At 41.7% G+C, this 23,705-nt stretch overlaps 1 long non-coding RNA gene across 2 annotated transcripts in view; it reads left to right on the forward strand.

Moving 5' to 3' along the window:
- Positions 1 to 23,705, forward strand: part of LOC142057448 (uncharacterized) — a 92,511-nt gene that overhangs the window by 1,263 nt on the left and 67,543 nt on the right. Inside the window, exon 2 of one of the 2 annotated variants that reach the window (XR_012660641.1) lies at positions 19,901 to 19,965. The exons of the other annotated variant lie outside the window; for it this stretch is intronic. This is a non-coding gene — a long non-coding RNA (uncharacterized LOC142057448). The remainder of the gene's footprint in view (positions 1 to 19,900; positions 19,966 to 23,705) is intronic. 2 annotated transcript variants of the gene reach the window in all.

The raw sequence follows: 23,705 nt of genomic DNA on the forward strand, positions 1-23,705 counted from the left end.
GAAGGAAGGAGGGGTTGTACTAGGTAAAGAGACAACTCGACTACCATGAGTGTTTTAAAGGGCACTCCTCTGAATCAGTCTTGCTATTAGCGAGGAGTTAAGGAAAATAGCGGCATTAGTCTGGCCTGTGTTTATGTGTTTTCTTGTTCTCATATTGAGTTAATAATTTAAATAAAATTTTTTTTCCCTCTGCTTTGGGAATTGTGCATGTTGTCTGGATGGGTAATTAGAAAGGACCCAACGAGACTGGGCCATGAAGTAAAGCTCAGAGACGAGGAGGAGTGTTTTATGTACCTGCTACCACTACTTGTGGTCTTGCTTGGTTTTGGTGTAATAGATCATGTGTTATTATTTATGTCCTGTGAGAAGGAATGTTTGGGTGATGCAAAATACATATCTTATGGAGGTTAGTCATTCAGTTGCACATGGGAGAAAGATGATTGCCTTCCCATTGCAGAGCGGTTCAGTGTTCAAAATTTTGGTCGTGATGTTAATATAAATGTACAGTACTTATTGCCAGGGGCTGCAAAGCAATTGAGGTGGCTTTGTTGTTGTTGACTTTCTTGTTTAGGAAGCATCCTCATGCTGCTAAGACTGTGGATGTATTTTTTTTGTCCAGTATACTAAACACAGTGTGTACCAACAGAAGAAAGGACCATCAGTCTTCAAAATCATCATCTCTCCAGCTGATCAGTTTGTACTATTTTTTTTTTTGTTAACAGGCCAGTCGTGTATGACTCATATAAATGGCTACAGTAACTTCTGTGTGGTATGTTTTGTTTTATTTTTTGTTAGCTATTATTTTGTGATTCTCTTCCTAAAACAGAATTAATCTGAGAAAAATGTGAAAGCACTTACAGGCTGCCATCCTAATTCTTTATATAGAGTAGATTTAACCTAGGGATAAACAGAGCAAGTTGTTCCACAATGTTTTATCTCAAGTTTGACCTGAAGAGAACCACACTCAGCATTAAGAGATTAATTTTTAATCTGCTGTAGTTGTTAATATTTTGTCCATTATGATCCACATCTGCCTGAACCACTTCACTTATTTCATTGGGAATGTGGTGAATCTTGGGAAATGGGCCTGTTGTTTTTGATAACGTTGCAAAAAAGTAATTGGACAGTAGTTGTAGAGACACATGGCAGTGGCGCGTTAACAAGTACAGGTTTCTTTTCATGACTGTGGGAAATGCTTTCCAGTGGATTTATGGTGATACAATGCATGCCATAGTCCCGAGCATTTGACTTCATAATAGAAGGGTCTTTTAAATCATGTGCTGCATGAAGCCAGGAGGGGGGTTTATGCTTGCTTTGTACCTATGAGATCTGATATTACACTCTGGAGTAATGGTAACAGTTAAATCTTCCTTCTCCGAGGGGTTAAGCATATCAGCTTTTAGGAAATTGTATGAGTCTTTTCAACACCCATCTGGAAGCTTGCTACCTGCTGTGCTTACTTTCAGAATCCAGCGTTATCATTTTCCTCTCTAAAAACTGTTTAGTGTCTCATCCATCTGTGCATCAGATTACTTCGTTCCAAAAATCACAAAACTCTTCTGGGAAGAATATGCCCCCTTGCATGGCTCCCCGAGGTTTCCTTTCTTAGCCCCTTGCTGTAAACAGCTTATACAAGCATGGTAGGAGACATGGGCTCTGTAAAATCCTCTCAGAGTTGTTTATTAAGGTGTCTTGGCCTCAGATTATCGTTCTCAGTGAAGATTCACTGGCAGCTCAGCACCTTTCTTCAGTAGAAGCCTTTGCAGGCTGGAGCACAAACTGTGACTTTTAATAGTGGGTTAGTTCGGTGTTATTTAGCACAGGCGTTTCTCATTTGTGTCCTTGTACTATATCGAGGAAGTGCACAGCCTGATGTGTTGGGGTGAATGTCTAATGTCAGCACATTCTTGGGTCTAATTATTGCTACAGATGGGGGGAGGGAGGAAGGTCTGTGTGCAGAATGTGAAGGCACTAGAGCATCAGTCCTCCATGTGTGGCACTTTGGTTTTGGGAATAAAGCAGAGCATACCCAAGCAGTCCCTCTTACCTCCTTTATGGCTGTGAAATCCCACCCAGTGCTTAAGTAGGGCCCATCAGGCTGTTCTGACCACCTCTTGTGTCTCCAAATTTTTTTTTTTTACTATCTGTATCATAAGTAGCAGCACTGACAAAAGCTATACGGTGTTTTTTTTTCTTGTGGGGGTGGATTGGTAGAACAGCTAGAAAGTAATCTTTTTAATAGTGTTATACAGGAATGTTAACCAGCCACAGGCTGGGCAACCATGGCTGCAGGTACGCATACACTCTGGAGCAGGTGGTTCTGAGCCCACTTTATAGTGGATTTAAGCAAACTCAGGTTCAGCCCACAGGTAAATCTTTGTTGAAACTATTTTGTGTGTGAATATTTAGGTGGAAAAAATATGTAGTAAGAACGTGCGTGAAAAATACTTTCAAGATTAATCAGTAGATGATATCTAATATTGCTGTAGATGACAAGTGTGAGAGAAGCTGAGAGGCATATTTTGTGGGAACAGGTTTAGGCTAAGTTGGTCATTTGTGTCACTATGAACTGTTTTGCATAGGTAGTGGAGAACAGATTTTTTTGCCTTGATTTTAACATCTGTACAACCTTTACCTGTGCAGCCTAAGAAGCACAGTTGTTCAACATGGAGAATAACCTAGACTGCTTTGGTTTTAGTTTAAGTGTGATTATTTTAAGGGTTCAGTTTAGTGGACAATGGTATTTGGAGCTGAGAAATGCTGTATCACCTCAGTGTGCTTGGATGAGTTTTGATTTGTAATGCCAGTGAACTGCCTGAGGGGTGGAGCACAGTTTCTCCTGCAGCATGTTGCTTGAGCTGACACCTCCTCTGACTGGCAAATAACAAGGTCTGTTCCTGCTGGAAAACATGAATGTCTTGCTTGGAAGGATGGGATGTTTGTTTTGCTTTAAAGAAGATATGCTCAAGAACAGACCTCCTAAGTAGATTATACAGCTGCTATGCACTTGGTGTGAGTCCTAAATGGCTACATTTCCATCTGGAATGCCACACTAGATGGACTCAAAGTGTGGGCCATGCAAACTGCAGTGCCTCTTCATGGGAACACTTGGACATATGCTCTGGGATTTGGCACTGGCTATCCCTAGACAGTGAATTGCTTGGAGATGTAAATTTAAAGAAAATCTTCTTTCCTATAGTGAGAAAATGTGCACATACAAACCACAAAAAAATAATTGTCCTTGACATTCATTTGCTTTTTGTTTTTAGAAGTGGTAAAGTCAACATGATCAGAAGTGGGTCGAGATGATCTTGACTTGTGAAGCCACAGTTGTCCCATGAACCGGATGGGGGACCTCTTAGTTGAGCTGTGTAGCTGAAGTCCATTGTCTAAACACAAAAACAGAGGGAGTTCTGGGCAGTCAGTTGTCCATGAGGAGAGTTCAATGTCATAATCAGCACACATATCTATCCTGAAATTGTTCCTCTCGGAGGGAAGGGGATAAAAGGAACTGTGTTCAGATTCACAAGAGTTACTGGCCTTTTCTTGTGGTTGCTTAGCTTACAATATTGTCAGGTGCTTTACACATGTATTTCGTCTGATAGTATTTTTCCTGTTGGCAGAATGCCTAGATCTGAGAATGACATGCCTTTTATGAACACTGCTATAAATCTAAATAAATAAATTAGTCGCTTTTGACTTGTATGCATGGCTGTTAGGGGTTAGTGTTGCCACCTAGACCAGCTCAAGCTCCTTAAATGTTCATGCCCCCCCCCACCACTTGGAAACTATATAAGGCAGAAGGAGAAAAGATACTGAAAACTGAGGTAGAGCACAGCAACTGCTGTGGAGGGATTATATTAAGTGGTAGGTGGGAAGTTAGCTAAGCAAATTCTATTGCCTTCAGGGCCTCTTATATTATTAAGTGACTTTGCATGTAGTTTGCAGAAGTGGTCGAGCAAATGGATTAAAAATAATAAGGGGAACATTCAAGTGTAAAGAATGTAAGTGGCCACAGGATGTCCCCACTGTTCCATGCTGATGCATCCTGAGAGGCCATTTATCCTGTAGCACAAAGCTTGACACATTTCTTCAGTGTGATACTTCATATGTTGGAGGTTTAGCATTCATTTTCATATTCCCAATGCTTATTAGATGACAGGGCAACCAAATAACATCTGGTCTGGTGGAGGGAGAAGGGAAAAGGGGAATGCTTTGTTTGGCTTGCTTGCTTTAGGTCTGAGTTCTCTGTTAACTCTCAAAGATTGGGAATGGACAAGACTTGGGGTTTTTTTTGAAGTAACAGTTATTCATTCCATGTGAATGTAACTTGGTCGCTCAAATTAGAATGAGAATTTATTCAGAAAGGTAATTTTCTGCTGACCTTTAAAAGCCTGCTACGGTTGGTTTGTGTGTTGACTAAGAAAGCAAAGGGGCTTGTCTAAGGGCTTGTCTGAACAAGGCTGGTGGCGTTGAATAAATTAGGGTGTGAAAGTAAAGTAATGTTTTTTGGCTGTTTGGATAGCCTACTGTGGAAGTGGTTTAATTTAAAGAGAAGGGAGGCATTCTGCAAAATAAATATATCCATGCAGGAAGCTGGTGCAGAGAATAGCTATGATGATAAAACATACACCTTGGCTTCTGAATAAAATATGTGTCCCAAAACCCTCTATGTACTATATGTGATGGACCAGACTGTGGCTAATGCTGCACAAGGATATATGCAGGGAAGAGTATAGAGCATAAGGAACCCTGTGTTAGGGCTGGGACCTTACGTGAAAACAGACTCCCGAGTCCAAGACCATGCTTTACATGTAGACTATGGCAGTGATGTTTTCCTCAGGAATTCTTTACAGCTACAGCAAGTATATCCAGTTACTTCAGATTTTCAGCACCTCTGAAAATCACAGCCTGTGTTTTGAAGTCAGGTGGTATTTGAGATGAGGAACGATAACAAATTGGGTAGCTTGTTATACCTGGAAATCCATGCAGGCAGGCTTTGTATGCTGGGTACTGTCAGTCATATGTCCACATTCATACTTTTTTACATGCGTGGGGCCATTCAGCATCCTGGGAAAGCCTGAAGATGAAATTCTTCTTCCCTTGTTGCTTTTGATTGTCCCTTCTGCAGTGCAGGAGCTATGAATTATATTCTTGTATCAGTGGCATGCTTTCCTTTTCTTACTGAATTGAATGCTGCAATACCAGCAGCATTCTGCAGTCTTATTTCTTTGGTGTCTTTCAAGCTTGGATTGTCTATCCTATTTTAAATAGCTCTGTAGACCAGACTTGTCTAAATAATTACAGTAATTACGCAGCAGACAACAGATGACTGGCATTTCACCTAGAGGTGTTTCCTTGGGAGTTGGTGAATGTGAACTTATTTTTTTAAGATTAACTACTCTAGAACTAGGCTTGGAGTGCAGTACTGAGTTAATATATAAACTAAGTCTATTCTTGTCCATGAGGACATGCTACCCAAACTATATGGTTGTATATGCTATTATTATTGAAAGGGCTCAGGCTGGGGGGAGACAAATGTTTTCTCTTTTCCAGCAAACTATGCCTTCTGGGTGTTTTGTGTGGAAATATGTTAGCTTTTCTTCTATCTATGGTTTTCATGACCAGTGTGAAAGGATTTTTGTAAATGGGGCATCCACTTTAGTATATGCATCCACAGTATATCATCCACTTCAGTATATGCAAGATTCCCACTGGACTAGATTCATGCTACTGCTACCACTGCCAGTTTAGTCAGTTGGCTCATTGACATCAGAGGTAGCTTTTCATGAAAGACAAAACTCTGATTGAGGTGTTAGTGGTGCTAGCACTGTTCAAAATAATGGGACTCTTATGTATCTAGAGACTGCAAATCTTGACTTGGACCTAGTCTTTAAACTCTTACATTGACTGATGTGAAGTGATCCAGTGATGAAAGCTGGTCACCAAATAGATAAAACTTTTTACAGTGCTTCTGAAATGGAAAGGCTGGAGTTGCAGTACAGTGTGTGCAAGCTATCTGTGAGCTGAGAAGGTGATACATGGGCAACTGGGCTGTTGAACTTGGAGTGGTCAGGTTTTGTAAGGAGCCTGCAGTGCTGCTAATCGAGTACCCTGTTGTATGGATCGGATCTTAGTGCTGGAAGAGTAACTGCATTACTAAGTGTGCTGCAGCAAAGGAAAAGCAGGGGATATTTGTGCTCTAATTGAAGAACTGTGAACAGTTGCTATTGAACCATGTGAAGCAGCACATATTGGAGGAATAATTGCCATTCAGACATAAACTATACAGTATACGGGTTGCATGCTTGCTTCATAATACTTTTAATGTCCCCTTGGTTGCTGCCTTCCCTTTTTCTTCCTGCATATGCATACCTTTCTGGAATGGTGAATAATTAGTGCAATTTTTCAGTGAGAGAATATCATGGTATAACCCCAGCCAGCAACCAAGCCCCACACAGCTGCTCACTCACTTCCCCCACGGTGGCATGGCAGAGAGAATTGGAAGAGTAGAAGTAAGAAAACTTGTGGGCTGAGATTAAGGCAGCTTAATATGTAAAGCAAAAGCTGTGCATGCAAGCAAAGCAAATCAAGGAATTCATTCATTACTTCCCATCAGCAGGCAGGTGTTCAGCCATTTCCAGGAAAGCAGGGCTCTGTCATGCCTAATGGTTACCTGGGAAGACAAATGCCATCACTCTGAATGTCCCCCCTTTGCTCCTTTTTCCCCCAGCTGCATATGCTAAGCATGATGTCATATGTTATGGAATATCCCTTGGGTCAGTTGGGGTCAGCTGTCCCGCTGTGTCCCCTCTCAGCTTCTTGTGCACCCCCAGCCTGCTTGCTGGTGGGGTGGGGTGGGAGGCAGAAAAGGCTTTGACTCTGTGTAAACACTGTTCAGTGGTAACAAAAACATCCCCGTGTTGTCGACACTGTTTTCAGCACAAATCCCAAACAAAGCCCCATACTAGCTGTTATGGAGAAAATTAACTCTGCCCCAGCCAAAAGCAGCACAAAGAGCAAGCTGCCTGGAGGTTATAAATTCTCTCCTTTTTCATTTCCTAGTGGCAATGAGGCAGGAGATGGTGTTCCTGCCTGGGTGGGTCCAGGTCACTTACTACGTCTCATTCTGTATATCTGGCCCTGTAAATGGTTAGGAGAAGGCAGCAATAAGAAATGTGGTCTCAGGCCCTCTACCTACAGTATGGCATTGCTGGCATGGCTCTTTAGGCTCTGTGTCTGTGTGGCACAGGAACACAGCGGTGCTGTTGTTGGTATATAGCAGCTCCCAGCTTGCTGTAGGAGTGGGGATTTGGCTGTAGCGCTCTCTGACCAGAAAAGATATGTGCCATGTCATCAGCCAGCTTGACCTGGGGAAGGAAAAACAGAGTGGAGAACATTGCCTGTGCAGATTGTTGGTCTCTGTTAGCTGGTCCAGCCTTGACAAAACCCAGGAGCAGAGACAGATAGGAAGGTGTCTTCATAGATGTATTATCAGGAAAAAAACTTTCTTCCAGGAGATGGCACATTTCCACTGGGTTTGTGCCAGCACAGCTGTGTTGGCAGGGAGACTCCAGCCCCCTGGCTGAGAGGGAAATTCTGTGTTTCACCCTTCATTCATCCAGCGATGAAACCAGACCTTTCCTGGAAAACTCCAGAAAGGTAAAAAAGGTATGACAGGAAGCATTCCTCTAAATGGTAACTAGCTGTGGCTGCCAGTTGGTACTCACCTAGCATACCTTTAAATGTTATTACCTGTTATTTTACCTGTTTTATCAATGGTTGGGGAGCTGGGGAGGGGAGAAGAGAGTAATGTTAAGTGTGAAACTTATCTGGTTCTGGAGGGGGAACGTGAAAGAGACAGTGCTCTCAGTGAGAGAACAATGTGTTTTGCAGTCCAGAGATTTGCTTGTAATTACATAAAACTTAAAGCATAAACATTGTTAAGTTGAACCAGAGCTTGCTTTACTGTTATTGAACTTCAATTTTGTTATGTGTGAAGAAGACACTAAATATTTTTGAATTCTAGAAGTGTCCTCACTGTCTGGGGAGGATTGGAGAGAGGTAATTTAGCAGTTTCTAAGAGTATCTGTCTTTAAGATGAAAATATATTTTTGTTGATCCCTGGTTTGCATGACCTAGTTAAGCAGTTCAGTTTCTTAGAGCTCTGCAGAGACTTAATAATAACCTTGCGTTGTAATTAGCAGCTAATTTCAAAGAAATACCAAGCTTCAAACAATGTATTGCTGTTGATTCACTCAGTGAACTGATAGCAAAGGTAAGTAAATAATCTGCTGTGCCAGCTTCTGTCCTGTTTGCCTGATGTGCTGCCCAGCAGTTACTTAAGCATATTATAGGGAGGTAAATAAATTGGACCATCCTTCTTTCAGGTGACATGTCTGACAACTAGCTGTTTTCTTGTTGTCTCTCATGTATTTTCTTTCTTGACAGCAGCTCACCGGATAGAGTTGATGTGCTGCTTTTAACACAAGTCTAGTGTCTGTTGTTATGCCAGGAAGTCAGTGATGCATTATCTCTTGAAATTCTGTTATTCTTAAATTCTCATTGCTGTATCAATTTTTTCTTATACTGGTTTGTTTTTTTTGTTTTTTTTTTTTACTGTAAGGGTGGGCCACATTCTCACGGGTTTTGTTAAGGAAGCAGTTAAGTATAACATGTCATTTTAAAAACAAATGTACATCATATCTGTTCTTAATTGCACAATATATAAGAACACTCAGTTCAACCACATACACAAGTGTGGGGTTTGCATTGACTGTTTTAACAGGAGGTTCTGGAAACTTGGACTTTCTCCCTGGTAATGGTATTTGAAGGTGAAAGTATAGCTGTATGTTTACGAAAGTTGGCAGAAAAATTTCTTTTTCGATAACAGTGGCTATACTCTTGCATGCTCCCTCCCTCCCATTTTTGCACTACTGAAAATGGATGATTGAAATTGGCGTCAGTGTAAACCACAACAGTCTTAATGAAAAAGGTGAAAAATATTTTTAACAGTTCTGCCAGGCAGCTTTAAACTCTGCTTAAGGGAAATCTCAGGCGATGCTCTGCAGAACCTGCAGAGAGAATAGCAACCATCTTGCAGTCTTAATGCAGTTCCTTCAGGAGGTTGCCCAAAGGTAGTGTTAGGACTTTATCTACACACAGCATTCATGAAGAGAAGCATCCCTGGCTAATATACTGTATGCATCAGGTATATGCACTCTTCTTACAAGGAGAACAGCAATGCCTGAGATTTTGTCTGCATGAAACAGAAAGTTCAAAATCATGTTGTTGCCAAATGCGTCTGGTGTGTTTGTATTTTCTGCCTGTCACTGGAGCATGGCAGCATCTCTTGCACAAACATCACTATTGTGACAAGCCGATTAATGGATAAGTGCTTTCTAAATGTGTCCACTTGGCTGCACTGTAGATTTATAAATGTTACCTTAAAAATATTCTTCTCCTGGCTTGTTTCCTAAATAAGTACTTCACCTGAGCTTGAAAAACTTTTAATTTTTTTGGGATGTTTCCAAAGTTTTGGCATCAGGTCTTCTGTGAGAACAAGACTTGGAAAATTGTCCTGAACATAGTGTAAAGGTCTACAGCTTACATCCTCTGCCAGATTTTCCTATCTACTCTTATATAACATGTTGAATGCAGGAATTGTAAAGTTAAATGGTTTTGTTGGTCTGTCTGTGTGTCATGTTCAGCATAGGTTTTGGGCAAAAGCATTTTTTTGGTGCTGAACCAGCTCTGGGGTTAGGGCAGGGGTGTGTGTGCTGAGTAAAGCCACAGGGACTGGCACTCCATCCTGCCAGGGCTTACTTCCCTGGGGTGCCACCTCTGGCCCTGGGTGCATGCATTATCTGGGCAGGAGCCATGGGAGACCCTCCCACCCAGCCAAAATTGTTGCAGAGGAGAGTTCTGCACTACGGTCCTGGCTTTCCAGCAGGCCCAGCTACTCCAGTGTCCACCCTGGCTGGGCGGTGGGCTATGGGGACAAGTGAGGCAAAGCCAGTGAGACTTGTGCGCTGTGGGGACATTAAGGATGGGTAAAAGGAGGTGGAGAAGACTACTTGCTTTGTGACGATTGTGCAGGCTTTCCCTAGTCTCCATCCTTTTTCTCCCTCTTGATGGTTTTCTGCAAAATCTATCACGTTGTGTGAGATGTGGCTGATCTCCAGTAGTCTCATAATGCTATGACCTCGTCTGTGGTACAGGAAAATTAAAACAAGAGCAATGCACTGTCACGGATCTCTAGTATGATCTCTACTGATGGGTTCCCAGGCAAAGATCTGGACTCCACCTGATTTGAAAATTGGTTTGATTTGTTAAGTGCTAACAGTTCTATTTGTTTCATATCTCTAGCATTGAATATTGTAAATTGGGAATTACATTTCAGTAGAGTCCCTTCTTAGGATAGCAGAGCATAGCTACCAATTTGTGGACTCCTTCATTCACATATTATCTATTATTATTACATATTGCTCCATCAAACACAGTATTAGCTTTAAAGATCATGCATAGAGGAACAGTGTTTAGTAATGCATAGCATTAACAAACAGCATTACTTAGCAGCTTGACCACCCAGCTTATAATAAAGGCTTTGGCTTTCACATCAGTGAGATCTTTGTATTGCTGCCAGCACGCTTTCCACAACACTGCTTCATGGTTGTGTAAAACTTCTGAGAGGAGCAGACTTATAGAAATAACAGGCTACACCATTGTGCAACAAGATTATATGCTGCTAATCATAGATGAAGTGCTAAGTACTGGCCAAGTCATCAAAGCGATTGAGATTGATGTGTGGGTGAATGGATGGCTGCATGTTTAACTTCTGCCTTGTGTTCTTTGGTGTAGCATTGTCTTAGCTGTTGAGCCTGAGTACTTTCACTAATACTTGCTGTGTTAAGCTACTGCCAGTTTTGACTAAGCACCAGTCACAACAAGGAGCAGAAACTTTCTAAACTTGTTCTTCCTTAGCTATCTGGGATACATCTGCCAAATTCCTTAAAAGAATTCTTAAATGATGCTTCCAGCTGTCTGGTACCCATAGATTACCTGGATTTATACCTCCAAAATGTGCTTGATCATGATTTGAGAGTTTTTACAAATATATTAATTCAAAAAGGCTCCTTTTATAAAATTAAATAGCTTCTTCTCTATTTTATAGATGTATAGCACTTTTCCCCTTTTTCTTGTGCATATTAATGATGTTGACTTAAAATACATCTTAGTTTTTGCAATAGAGTCAAAGACCTTGCAGCATGTGTCTGTATATCTAGGCAAAACAGTGGCTTGACTTAAAGCCAACAATAAAAAAACCACTTTCTTCTGTCTGGAAAATCAGGAGTCTGTTTTACAAAATAGTCTGGAGCATTCAGGAAATTTACAGGTGAGGTCATGCAGACCCTATTGCTACCCCGAGAACAACCAGAGTCTATGACAATTTTATCTTCCACCCCACTGGTCTTATTATCAGTGAGCATCAACACCTTTTGTATTAGACAGAGAGCATTAACATCTTTAATATTACAGAGCTATGCAGCAGAAAACAATAGCTTGCTATTTATTGTACCGCTTAAAAATAGCAGTAACGTACATTTAGTTATGTGCTATATGTGCACTTCAGTTTAACTGTACAAGAGACTGTTTAGGGCATTTGTTTAAACAAAGTTTAGCTGCTGAGACTTTGCTGTGGGTTTTTTTGTTGCTGATAGTGTTCAAACTGACAAGCAGCTCTAAGAGGTTGATAAGCTTGTTTCCAAGGCTGACTGAGGTGTTGGTAGTAGTGTCAGGCAACTGCAGCTGCTGTTGTCTGAAACACCACAGTTTCACCTTGTTTTTCAGAAGGTTTCTGCATGCCTTGGATGAGGTCAGTGCATGACTGCAAAAGAGCAATGAGTGAGAAGCAGTAAAGTTCTAGGATCCTAATTTTTAGACTTCCAGGCAATAAGGGAATCTGTAGATCTGCTACAAAAATGTGCAATGAGAGCTGAGAAGAAACAAAGATGCAGCAGTGATCCAAAAACAGCAGCAAGTGTACTAAGAGCTGCCCTCCAGGGTTAGGGGGTTTGCTGACTTTTAGACCTCTGCCTATGAGGTCATTAGTGCCTGGCTTCAACCTTTGATCTTTCTACAATTCTGGAAGCTCTCTTCAGTATTTTCCAACACAAGGCCAAAGTTGTGAGATTACAATGAGGCCATTGTACTAAACATCCCACATATGGATGCAGCACAGAAGACTCAGAGAAGTGGCTTATGTTGCAAGAATGCAACAATTTTACAATGTATATTCATCTCAAAACAGCCTTTATTAAGTGAATAAGGCCTTATTGTTTTTGTTCAAACAGAGCTTTTTTGCAGAGGGGAAGATGCACCTCAAGACAAGATGAGGGATGGATAATCTAAGCTCCCCTGTGACACATTAGGCAGAGAGGAGGGGGGTGTTTGTCAAGTCAAAAGTGTTGGAGAGCAAAGCTCTTGGGAGAGAATGAGGAGCAGCAACATGAGACTACAAAAACTTGGGGCCATCAACACTGGACTGTGTCATAAGTGTAATGAAACTTTGACATCTTTGCTGTAACTCCCAATAACATTATGCCTGGAAAAACACTAGAGTTGGTAAGTTCTGCACAATGGATTAATTGGAGACTTGACTACTTGAAATTACTGGTATCTCAGGGAGAAGTGGGTCCTCTGGTTCAGGACAGGAGATCCTTAAGAAGGGTTCACCTGTTTAATTTTTAGGAAACATTTGTTTTTCCCCTTGGTATTTGGGTGAGTTATGTAGTAGGGTCTTTAGTGGTTTCTTGTGATTGCCATGCATGACTACCTTCCCTGTTGATTTTTATAGGTCAGATTCTTGGCCATTTGGGGTTCTCACTGACCATTCAGGAACATAACTCTAGATTTGGGAGTACCATGTGCAGACTGGAAACACCACAGCTTTCCCAGTGTCTTTGGGGTTGTTCTGGTTGGTGGAGTGGGGCCAACCTGGGAGCTCTAGCCTCTTTCCCTAGGCTGTGAAAGAAAAGGACTTGGAAATATCTGCATCGCCTGATTACCCAAGGCTGCTTTCTTACATATATGCTAACAGATTGCCCTCTTCCTACTTCTAAGGAAATGCCTGATTTTTCTTAACTTTGCTTGTATTGTACCACCACTGACAATCTGGACTATGGCTCTAGTAAGCTAACGGTTCCCAGGAGCACAGCTTTCAAACTACTTAGAGCAGTTTCTTTCCTGTTTGTTACAGGAGCAGTTACTTGCTTTTGGTTACCAGTTTGCTGTGCTAGTGCTTACCACCTCTCACTGAAGCACAGACATCTTGTTAGTGTTGCAGTACCTCTTTGTCTTCCTCCTCATCTGTATCTAGTTTAGCTGGGCCCCCCACTCCCGTGTTGCTCAGGGAGCCTGCCCAGGAATAGTGGGTGAAGCACTGAGTCATGGAAGCAGGAGTTGCGTGTGCTGCACTGGCAGGGTCACAGAGCACGTTGGGACTGACTCCAGGACAGACTCACTCAAGCTCACTCTTGCCTCTCAGGCTTACCCATGGGCAGGCTCTGTCTTGTCCCACATACCAGCGCACGGGCTCGCATGGGGTTACAGAGGAGAGTCCCAGGATGTCTGTGTTGTGAACAAAGATGTAACCGTGGATGTTACTGAAATCTTTTGAAGGTCTCAGAGGCTGGAACAGCTGTGTTGTGAAATCCATTTCAACCAGTTCAGTTCAGTGACTTTACATATTTTTTTTTTTTCAATTTTTTAAGGATAAAAAACAAAGGGAACTATTAGATCATCTGTCATGGTCACTACCTGACACAGCCTAGCTGCTAACTTACTTAGCAAACAAAACTGACAAAATGTGTAATAAACTATAATTAGAAGGAACCTAGGACTAGTGTAGGCATTAATAACCATATAGAGTATCACATTGTAATCAGGGGATGGTGTCTAAAATGCTACTGTTTAAAATAACAACAAAAAAAGAGAAAAATCTTCATGTTTTCTTTGGGATCCATGCCAAAGATTTCTCTATTTGGAAAATATGTGCTTTTCCGTTATTAAAAAAGGAGCATGACAGCACAGCTAGGCTTCCTGTTAAGATTTGATATCTTCCTACAGGGTCAGTAGGCACAGAGTATTTACCAGGAAATGACTGAAAATCTTTCTGGAATATTGCAGATACCCTGTCCAGAGCCAGCTGCCTCTGACAGTTGTGGTAGTGGTAGACCTCTAGTAGAGTCCAGTAATTTGGGATTTATTTCATTTAGTGGCAGCTCTCCTTTTGAGCTCAAGGAGCTGGATCAGTAACTTACTGCTATCAGTCAGAGCACTTAATTTTACATCCTGTATCTTGCTGTGTTCAGTCTGAAGAGTGGAACTATTCATTTTGTGTTGTTATTTAAGCAGTATTACTTAAGCAGCATATTACATTGCCTGGCATGGCATTAAAAAGTTGAAGTTCTTCAATAAAGTAAGGAACCTGCAGCCCTGTGAACTTGGCTTGTCTCACTGCAGCATTGCTGGGCAGCTATGTGTGCTTATCCTTGGCTGTACTAGGCTTGCTCTGTGTGGGTTTGCGGAAACAAATAGCCATTCCACGGGGATCAAACTTCTTGTGGAAATTGACTGCTCTGTTGCAGCGACTGTCAGTTTTGTTCAGGAATAGAGGAGGCCCATGGAGCTGAGTACGGTAAAGGTCTAGTCTCTTTGCTGTTTGGGAATAGTTTTGCACACGCATGTTGTTAAAAGCTGGTTGTGGTATACAGAGTCCTCATTAGAGCTCAATCAGTATGCCTTAACTGTGCCATTCAGAACAGGTAAAGCGAGGTGGGACGCTGGAAACCAAGAGTGGGCAGAATGTTCCTTCTGCAGGAAGAAGCATGCCTGTTGCTCTTAAAACCCAGTAACTTGCATTACTGAGCCCAGCTAGTCTGCTGGGTGGGTGGGGATTTGGAGCGATGGAGTCACTGGAGGCGGCATTTCTCTTCCTTTATAATTTTCCACTGCTTAGCAGCGCAAAGGCACTTCCCCATATCCTGAAGCTGGCTGGGATCCCGCAGACATCATAGTGCTGTGTTTGTGCCACACAGGGCAAACCTGCCCAAGCAACCATAAAGGCATCCCAGTCGTTTGAATCAGTAATGAACCAGTGCTGAGGCATTCCTGCGCAGGGTGGGGTGAGGCAGGGTAAGGCAGGTGGATTTGGGACATGGCCCAGATGCTCAGCCTGATACCCGATAACCCTCCCAGCATCACTGCTGCTCACCCTTGCACAGGGTGCAGGCAGCTTCAGTTAGCCCATCTGTTCCTCTGGCCTTGTATGGCCCATTTCCACCTCATGCCTTGCTTCTTGTATACCTGAGGTTGGACCTCTGTTGATAACTGAGGCTGTGCTACTGGCTCCAGGGCATACTGAGAAAGCTTTAATAAATCCCTACAGGAAGTCAAATTATGTGAGGATATTAGATAATCCAGCTATTTTCTATTTCTCTCCTGGTCAAATTAATCCTTGCCCACTAATACCTCAGGTGTGTGGTCACATAAGCCTGGCAGAGGCTGGCACTGTGGCTGAGAGAGGCAGTCCTGCTGCCCCTGGTTATTCTCCCCTCTGCTGTTCTGACCCCTTCGTGTGCTGGTGTAAGTGTACTTGTGGTAAACTGTGCATACTTTAGTGTGGCTTAAATAGTGAAACAACAGCCTTGGTGCCTTTAAGGAGCACATTTTCCTGTGTGGTTGGCACACCTTAAACCTTACACGAAGTAAACCTTAAGGTGTGTCTCCGAAGCAAAGCAAGGCAGTTGTGTAGCCTGAGGTGTAGGACTTTGGTTTGAGAAATGTTGCAAAATTTTTGAGGGTGAGGCAGGGAAAAATGGAGAATTGGCCTTTTTTCCCCCCACCGCTTTTCCCTGTGACTTGGGAATACAGGTTTGAGCTGTAAGGGTTGTTTTGAAGATTTCAACACTAGGCTCTTTAAATCCCACTTTTAATGCACTTTGTGTCTCTGGAGTGACAGAACTGAGGATGGATTTTTCTTTCAGTAAGGCAAGTGCAAACTCTTTCTAAGCAAGGAAGACATTTTAACACTCAGAAGCATTTTTTCTGTAACTGAAATGCTGCATCTCTTGCACCTCTAGTATTTGTACCCTTCCTTGGGTTGCTTCCAGGGGCATGCAGAAAAGAAGTATTTAACAGCAAGGAGACTGTAATGGACTCAGGAAGGTCTGGAAAGAAAACCAGCTCTGTAAAAATTTAAATGATCTCTTTCTTTTCCATGTTTTTTGTTCTTTTTACAAGATGATGGCAGAGAGTGGCTTGCTAGACTTCTGTTTCAGCTGCATGTAATATATTCCAGAGTAGCAGAAGACACAAAAGCCATTATACTGAAGGTGTAAATTAGCTTGTACTCAGGACTGTTGCCAGATCAGAGGACAGTGTGTGAAGCATACCAAATGATAGAGCTGGGTATGCGGCAATGACAATCAGTTCAGAGAGAAGCTGCCACCTTTTTGCTCCAGCAGTATAAGAATTGGCAAGGAGAGAAAGTGCCCCATCTTGGATCTATTGATGAGGAGAAGAGAAAAGGGAGCTAAATTAGCATTTAGTGTCTCTAGCTGCCAAAATGTCTTGGGCTGCAGTGACTGCAAGGCTGTGTATTCCCAGCAGCATGTTTCTGGAGCCCAAGGAGGCTGGGAGGAGCTGGGAAGCACCCGCCGTGGTGTACTCCCAGACTGGCAGTGTGTGAAGACAGGAGGTGGCCGCCAAGTGGTAACGTCTGCTGGGTGGTTGAAGCATCCGACCCATCTGTGGAAAGCTGCCTGGGTGTGTATGGAGCTAAAATGACTGAGAGTTCTGGTTTAAACTTTAGCTTCCATATCTGTACCAAGATTAAAGGAAAGACAAGAAGTGCAGGTTGGGCATGCTTAAATGTAGGAAGGAAAATTGCTCTTCAGCTGAGCAATATCTTAATCTTATCCCAGACAGAACAACCTGCAAGCTATTGGCACAGAAATGCACCACCTCCAGATGTATAAGACCAGCAGCCAATTGAACAAGGCTAAATTGCCTTGTCTAGAGTTTGGGAGTTTTTATCCACACTCTGACATTGTACTTTATTAGAAAGTAAGAAACAGAAGCATCAGAACGGTGTGAAACACTGCAGTATGGGAGCTGCAGCTAAAACAAGGCTTAGATAACTACTGTGTTGTCCATGAGTGACTGGCAAATGAAATTCAGGTGTTCCCAGGAAGGCTTTATTTTGTGTGTTTTGAAGACAGAAATATAAAATCTTTGCAACAAGAAAAGTCTGCTTCCCTTTGTAATAATTTATCTTTTTAAAATTTCATTATCCTGACATCTAGGAATCAGTTAGGGCCTCTAGTCACATTGTACTTGGTGCTGGACAGATGCAAGGAGGTGTAGGCCATCAGTAAATAGCTGTTGATTTGTAGTTACTTTAATGGATTTGCAAAGCTGCATTGCCCATTTTAAATTTTTGTTTCTTTTGCAATAGTTTACCAGAGGTTTCATATTAAATAGCCAGCTATATTTAATCTGTTTTCAAAAGCTGATTGGTGGATCTTGTTTTGGTGCAAGCTGGTCTCATTTAGAATCTTTGTCGATGGGTGTGTGTAGCAATAAGCTGTCCTTAAGATGCTGGAGTGTGTATTAGTAGATTATTATCCTTAGAGTTGTTATGTGGGTTTTTAGGTATGCTTTAATGTCTTGCTCCTTCTTCCCTGGAAGACTGATTTTTAAGTAGCAAAGCTGTTTAAAGCTTTTTAAGTTTTGGGTTTTCTTCTTCTTTTTTTTTTTTTTTTAAAAAGACTGTATGCACTTTTATCTCTTAACCAGTGTTCACCTAAGCTGTGAGTAACTGTTTGCTCTTACAGTTTAAAATAAAGCCTTTGTGATAGTGACTTGTTCCACAATGTTCAGCTGCGACTCTGGTGCTAATTTATTCAGTTAATCATTAAAAGAATAGTATGGCTGACCAGTGACAAAGCAGAGTTTGAGACTGAAAGAAAGCTGCTGCACAGGCTTAAGGTGGAAACTGATGTAGAAATAATAGCGATAGACCACCAGCTGGGTAAGAGCTGGCTTTCATGTCTGTTTACTTCTGGATGTAGAGAGAGAGAGTAGTTTGGAAAGAGGAAGAAAAGTACTTCCTAAATCTCTACATGGTATGAACTCGGTCTAACCTATTTACTACGATATCCAACAGAATCCATTTAATGTAATGCATTCTTATTTACCTGCACGTGCTTAAAAATTAGTGTTTCTAACACAAGCACATTGTTCTGACCTTCAGTGTTAACATTAATTGCATTTCCCAGTATCCACACTCTGAATCACAACTGAAAGACCTTTGATTTATAATGATGTTAAGCATCTATTTCTGTTTCCTGGTTTGTGTTTTTTTCCTGTAATAATTAAAAAGTTCGTAATATTTAACATAGCTACATTTAGTAGTGATAGCATAGGATTAATCCTGCTGAACAACAGTGAATACCGGAAGAAACCTCCATCATGTAAGAAGTACGATTTTATGGCTAAGGCCATAGGGGATCTAGGTAGATGAATTGTGATTGTCTCTTTTGCAGCTGAGTTAGGCAAGTATTTAGTACGGTCTAAAAAAAAAGCCACTTCCTTTTTCTTTGCCTCAAATCTCCAAAAGCTGAATGTGGTGGATCTTATGCTTGACTGTCTGTTCAGACTGAGTGTGCTCCAGTCTGGTATCAGTTGGAGTATCATCATGTTCTCCAGTACAACTGAGAGTGTTTAGCTTAATGGGGGAAATCAGAAACCATTTTGGTACAGACAGTAAGGTTGTTCAGAACCAGCCTATGCAATGCAACAGACAGACTTTTGCAGCCAATTAATCTGATTTAATCTGAAAGATGAATTAGGGATGGTGACCAGAGGAAAGCATTGGGGACCAGCCTGGGAAAACTATCAAACATTCTCTTTTCCTGGGCAGTTCAGCTTTTGTTCCTCACCTTCTATATTTAATGCAGTTTCCATGATTCAGCAAGCTCAGCATTGAGAAAAGTGCCAGACTGATGTCTATAGGCAGCCCTGTCTTCTATGTCCCTTCCCTGTGTCTGCTATCCATAAGTGTGACCCTGCTTTACAGAGGTTAAAAGTACCTCTTCCTGCACATGCTATCTTTGCATCCTTTTTGCCCGGTTCATTCTGTGTTGCACATTTATAACGTGTGGCCTGGTGCTACTTGTGAACTTGCTGCATGGTGCCCTCCCTAGAGACCCCAGCTGATGCAGTATGCCAAGGCCACTGGCAGCCAGCTCCATCTCACTGCCTGGGTTATCATTCCCAACTGACCCATGTCCCAAGCAGTCAATGCATTTCTGATTAAGTGTTTTGTGGTTGAAGAGTTCACGTGCTGTGCTTAGCTATTCATAGGGAAGAAGGCCTGGGGATGTCATGCCTTATTTTATTACCTGGATTACAGAAACAGCAGTAATATAGGAATGGTCATGGGATGAAAAGGCTTAAATGGGTGCTTTCTCCAGGAATTGCCAGCAGCAGATTGGGGGAGGCACATAAAGTAAGGGAACTAGAGATTGCCACTTGTGTTCTCCAGTCTGAAGCAATCAGCAGCTGCAAGAGATTGGGGGTGAGACATTGCACATGAACTGCTAAGTATTACTAACCACCGACCAACTTACCCTCCAAAATGTGTCTAATCACTTTTTGAAAGCATTTATACTGTTGACGCAGGATACCATAGAAGCTTAGAAGCTTAGAAATTTAAGTATTCTTTACATGAAAAAATCCTTTTTAAGTTCTGCCACCTGGTAAGAATTAGTAGTAGTGAGTGAAATAATTTATGAGAGACCAAGTAGTAATTTCCTACACATTTTCTCTTTTACAGACTGCCATCTTGTCCCTTGACCATCTTGGGAAGAAGAGAGGCAAATTTTACTTCTGGCCCTACAGGTAGTGATGGGAGGCACTGGGGAAAGACAGCCCTCAGCTCTGTATGCCATCAAAAAATTAGCTTTCTAAGTGCAACATAGTCATGATAAGTAACTGTTGGAGAGTACCAACAATTTGACTTCACTCCAGAGGTCCCATATATGCAAGAGATGTAGGGTCAAGGAAAGCTGACACAAGGTAGTCATAAAGCAGCTATTTATTAGTGAGCATAAGCATTATTAGGGATAACACCGTATCCTGTGTGTAGGATATATCCTACATTAGTGATGCTTTATATTTTCTCAGCCATAAGAATGCCAGCTGTTACTATCTCTGTTTCACAGTCATAGACTGGTGGGACAATCATAGTTTGATCCATTGGGGTGAAGAACCCTAAAGGACCCACAATACCTGCATCCTAACCATTATAGTCCCTTCATTAATAAACTCATGGAAATGGAATATTCCTCCAGGTATCCACTTTACGAGAACAGGGATGTTTGCACATATTTTGGACTATATTTACAAAAATGTTTCTAATACAGAGACATCTGCTTTTACTCCTGAAAAAATGGAATGCCTGAACTAGCTTTGATACCATGAGCTCCTAATAACAGTTCCAGAAGAACACCCTTATTAAATAAGAGATGTAAAAAAATATTATTTGAGGTTAAGTAAAATTTGCACTTGGACTTCCTTTGTGGTCCAGAGAAGGAAGTGGTGGTCATATTCGGAGAGAAAGTCTTAAAGCACAGGTTACCTCATTGCCCTGTATTTTGATTCAGAAGGGAAGGACAGGATTCTTGAAGGAATGGAAGCAGTTATTGGGAAGTTTATAGGGAAAAGTCTTAACAATTGCTTCAGTGTTTTCCCATCATTCATAAATGACATGAGCCTGTCTGCGTTGAATGAAATATACCCATGCAACCTTACCAAAAGAAAAGCTCGAAGTGAAGTCCTGTGAATGTTTGCCTTCCAGAGGCTGTTTCTTATGAAGCGGAACAATTTGCCTCCCTCAATTATACAGTTTGTTTGAAGAAAGCAGTGGGTTACTTGCTGAGCAACTTGTCGCTCTCAGTAGGCTGCCTCAGCCCTGTGGCACCTGGGCACTCACTCTCTGCAAGCTGGGATGTAGTACACTTGACTTGCTACAAGCTGTACCTTGCACCTTAACAGTTCAGATGAGGAAGCCCTTCCTTAATTAGTACGTGAGGCTTTTAGTTAGCAACTGCCAGTTGCCCCTTCCCCTCTGAGAAGGGGAAGGTCTTTTGGTCAGCTCTACAGAGGAGACAGACAACCGCTGCTGTCTCCTGACATGACAAGCCCAAGTGGGAATGGCTTGAAGGAGGAGCAGGCACACTGTAAGGAAATCTGATGCCCTTGGCATAACATAATCTGGCATTAGTATGTAGCTTTAAAAATGATTCTACAGGGGGGAGAACAATACTATCACAAAGTAGTTGTTGCAGCATTTCTGCCAAACTTAGCTTTTCAGCAGCAAAATTAATTTAAGGAATCCTTTCCTTAAACTCTTTTTTTCTTCTGATTTACGCTTCAGCCACAATCAAACTTCTGCTCGGTTTTTAGTTTGAGTCAGACTTCTTCTTTTTCTAAATAACAACATTGCTAATCTGGGAATAGCAGTACTACTGTACCCCCCAGTTCCTCTCTTCTGCATGAACTCTTATTGCCCTCCCTTGCATAGTGCTGCTGCCCCCACAGCGAGAGTTTCAGGTGCAGCTACAGCCTGTGAAGCAATAGCCTGCTGTCACACCTGTCTAAACACAGCTGATCCCTACCTGCTGTGATAGCACCTCCAAGTCCTGGATCACTTTGGAGTAGCTACTGGGGATACCTACGTGAAGCTGACTTCCTTGTTTGAGAGGGGAAGACAGTCTAGGGGGTTATAAAGTCTTCTGCTGGTTTGGGTTGCTGCCCTGCAACACTGAGTAAGAGCTGTGCTTTTCCTTTATGTTTCTAGCTGTGGTACATTCTGGAAATCTACAAGTACAGCCTCTGCACTTTGGCTTTGGTCTCTGTGTCAGGACTCCATCTCATCCCATAGTTAGGCACGTGGGCTGGGAGAGCAGTGCAAGATGAGAATCTGCCACGCTGGGTGAATGTAGTAGAAATTTAGGATAGCTTGAGTGTGCCCTGGAATGAAATGAGAGCTTGTTTTTGCTAAAGATAATACTGTTTTGTTTGTTGCATTTGTGTTGTCTAAACCTGGAGAACTAGAAGTAGTTCCTTCAGACCCTTGTTCTTCCTTGCTGGTTAGCATAGTGAAAATATCTTAATGTTTTATAAGACAACTATATGACAGTATGGACCTTAGGATAGGATACAATACATGAAAATGCTGAGTCCCTTCTATGGATGGGAGCATTATAAAATTTGGGAGTACTTGATATAAGGCTTTGAGGTTTGCACTTTAATGCTATGGTATATTGATAGGATATTAGTATCTGTTTCTTTTACCTTCAGGTAGCCAGGAAGTGATGCTGTCATATTTGCATGAATCCTGTAGTACTAGAACATTTTCTGTTATGCCTTTTGGAAGCTAATGAAAAGTGTCCATAGCACCCTTGGCTGGAACTGTGGTCTCATTTGAGCAAAGGCTGGGGTCACTGAGCCAGCACAATTAGATTTATTGGCTAACCAGCTAGCTTGCAGACAAACTGCTTTTGTTTTTAATGAGAAATGTCACATTATTAGCACTGTTTTGATGCAGAGGAGTCAGAATTGCTGAGCTTGTTTCAAATTTTCCCTTGGTTCTCTCTTTTTTTTATTTTTGGCTTTTTAAAAAAATAAATATGTAATAGTGACTGCATGATGAAAGTGCTTACTTTACTCATGGCATAAGAACTCTTTTCCTGTGCTGCGTGTGCATTTTGAATATGATCCAGAGTCCAGGAGTGATTCATGATGCCTTTCTAACAGGCACCTGACTCACATATATCATGATGAATCAGCTTCCTAGGCCTGGCGGATGCTGTTCTGCAAAAGAAATGTTCTTTGGGCATGGTACACCATGCAAGCACATGTTCCTAGTCTCTTTCTTTCTGTGCTCATCTCATCAGTTACTCAGACTGTAAATCCACATCTAAACTGTCTTATTGTTTATGCAAATTAACATTTCAGAAAACCAGTATTTTGCCATTGATTCAACATATTGTATGAATAGAAATTCTTGGGCTGCTTTTACAGAGCCTCAGGGTGTTTTATTCTTTCCCTTGTGACACGTTACTACTAGCAGCCTCAGTGGTAGCTTTGTCTGTGCATCAGAATGGCTCTGCAAAGGAGAGATTTGCAAGCGGAAGTGTTGCAATATAAATAAGACTTTCTGAAGCTTCACTTTCAGCTTGAACATAGTAGGATGAAGTAGAAATGGAACAGGAAAATTTAGCTTAGGAAAAGCTACCCATATTTTGGAGGGTCTCTTAAGATTAAGCTGACTTGACTCTTAAAATACTTTAATTAATATCTTCATTAACCTCTGTGTGTTTGGAAGATAGAGAATTATTTCTCTTCTCTCTCCATTGGCGCAAGGAGAATTTGTGTCTGTTTGCCTTGAGCTATACGCCTGACATTGCCATAATGTCATTATTATAAGAATGAAATATGTGACAAAACCTACTTATGAAAAATGACCATGGGCAGATGACCTTTTGAGAAATGTGGACTAGGCACAATTTTCTGTTTGCAGATGCACTTCTTGAAATTGACAGTGATTATCACAGGACATGATTTCTTAACAAGGA

This window comes from Phalacrocorax aristotelis, chromosome 5 (genome assembly GCF_949628215.1).
Source record: "Phalacrocorax aristotelis chromosome 5, bGulAri2.1, whole genome shotgun sequence".
In the NCBI taxonomy this organism is placed as follows: Eukaryota; Metazoa; Chordata; class Aves; order Suliformes; family Phalacrocoracidae; genus Phalacrocorax; species Phalacrocorax aristotelis.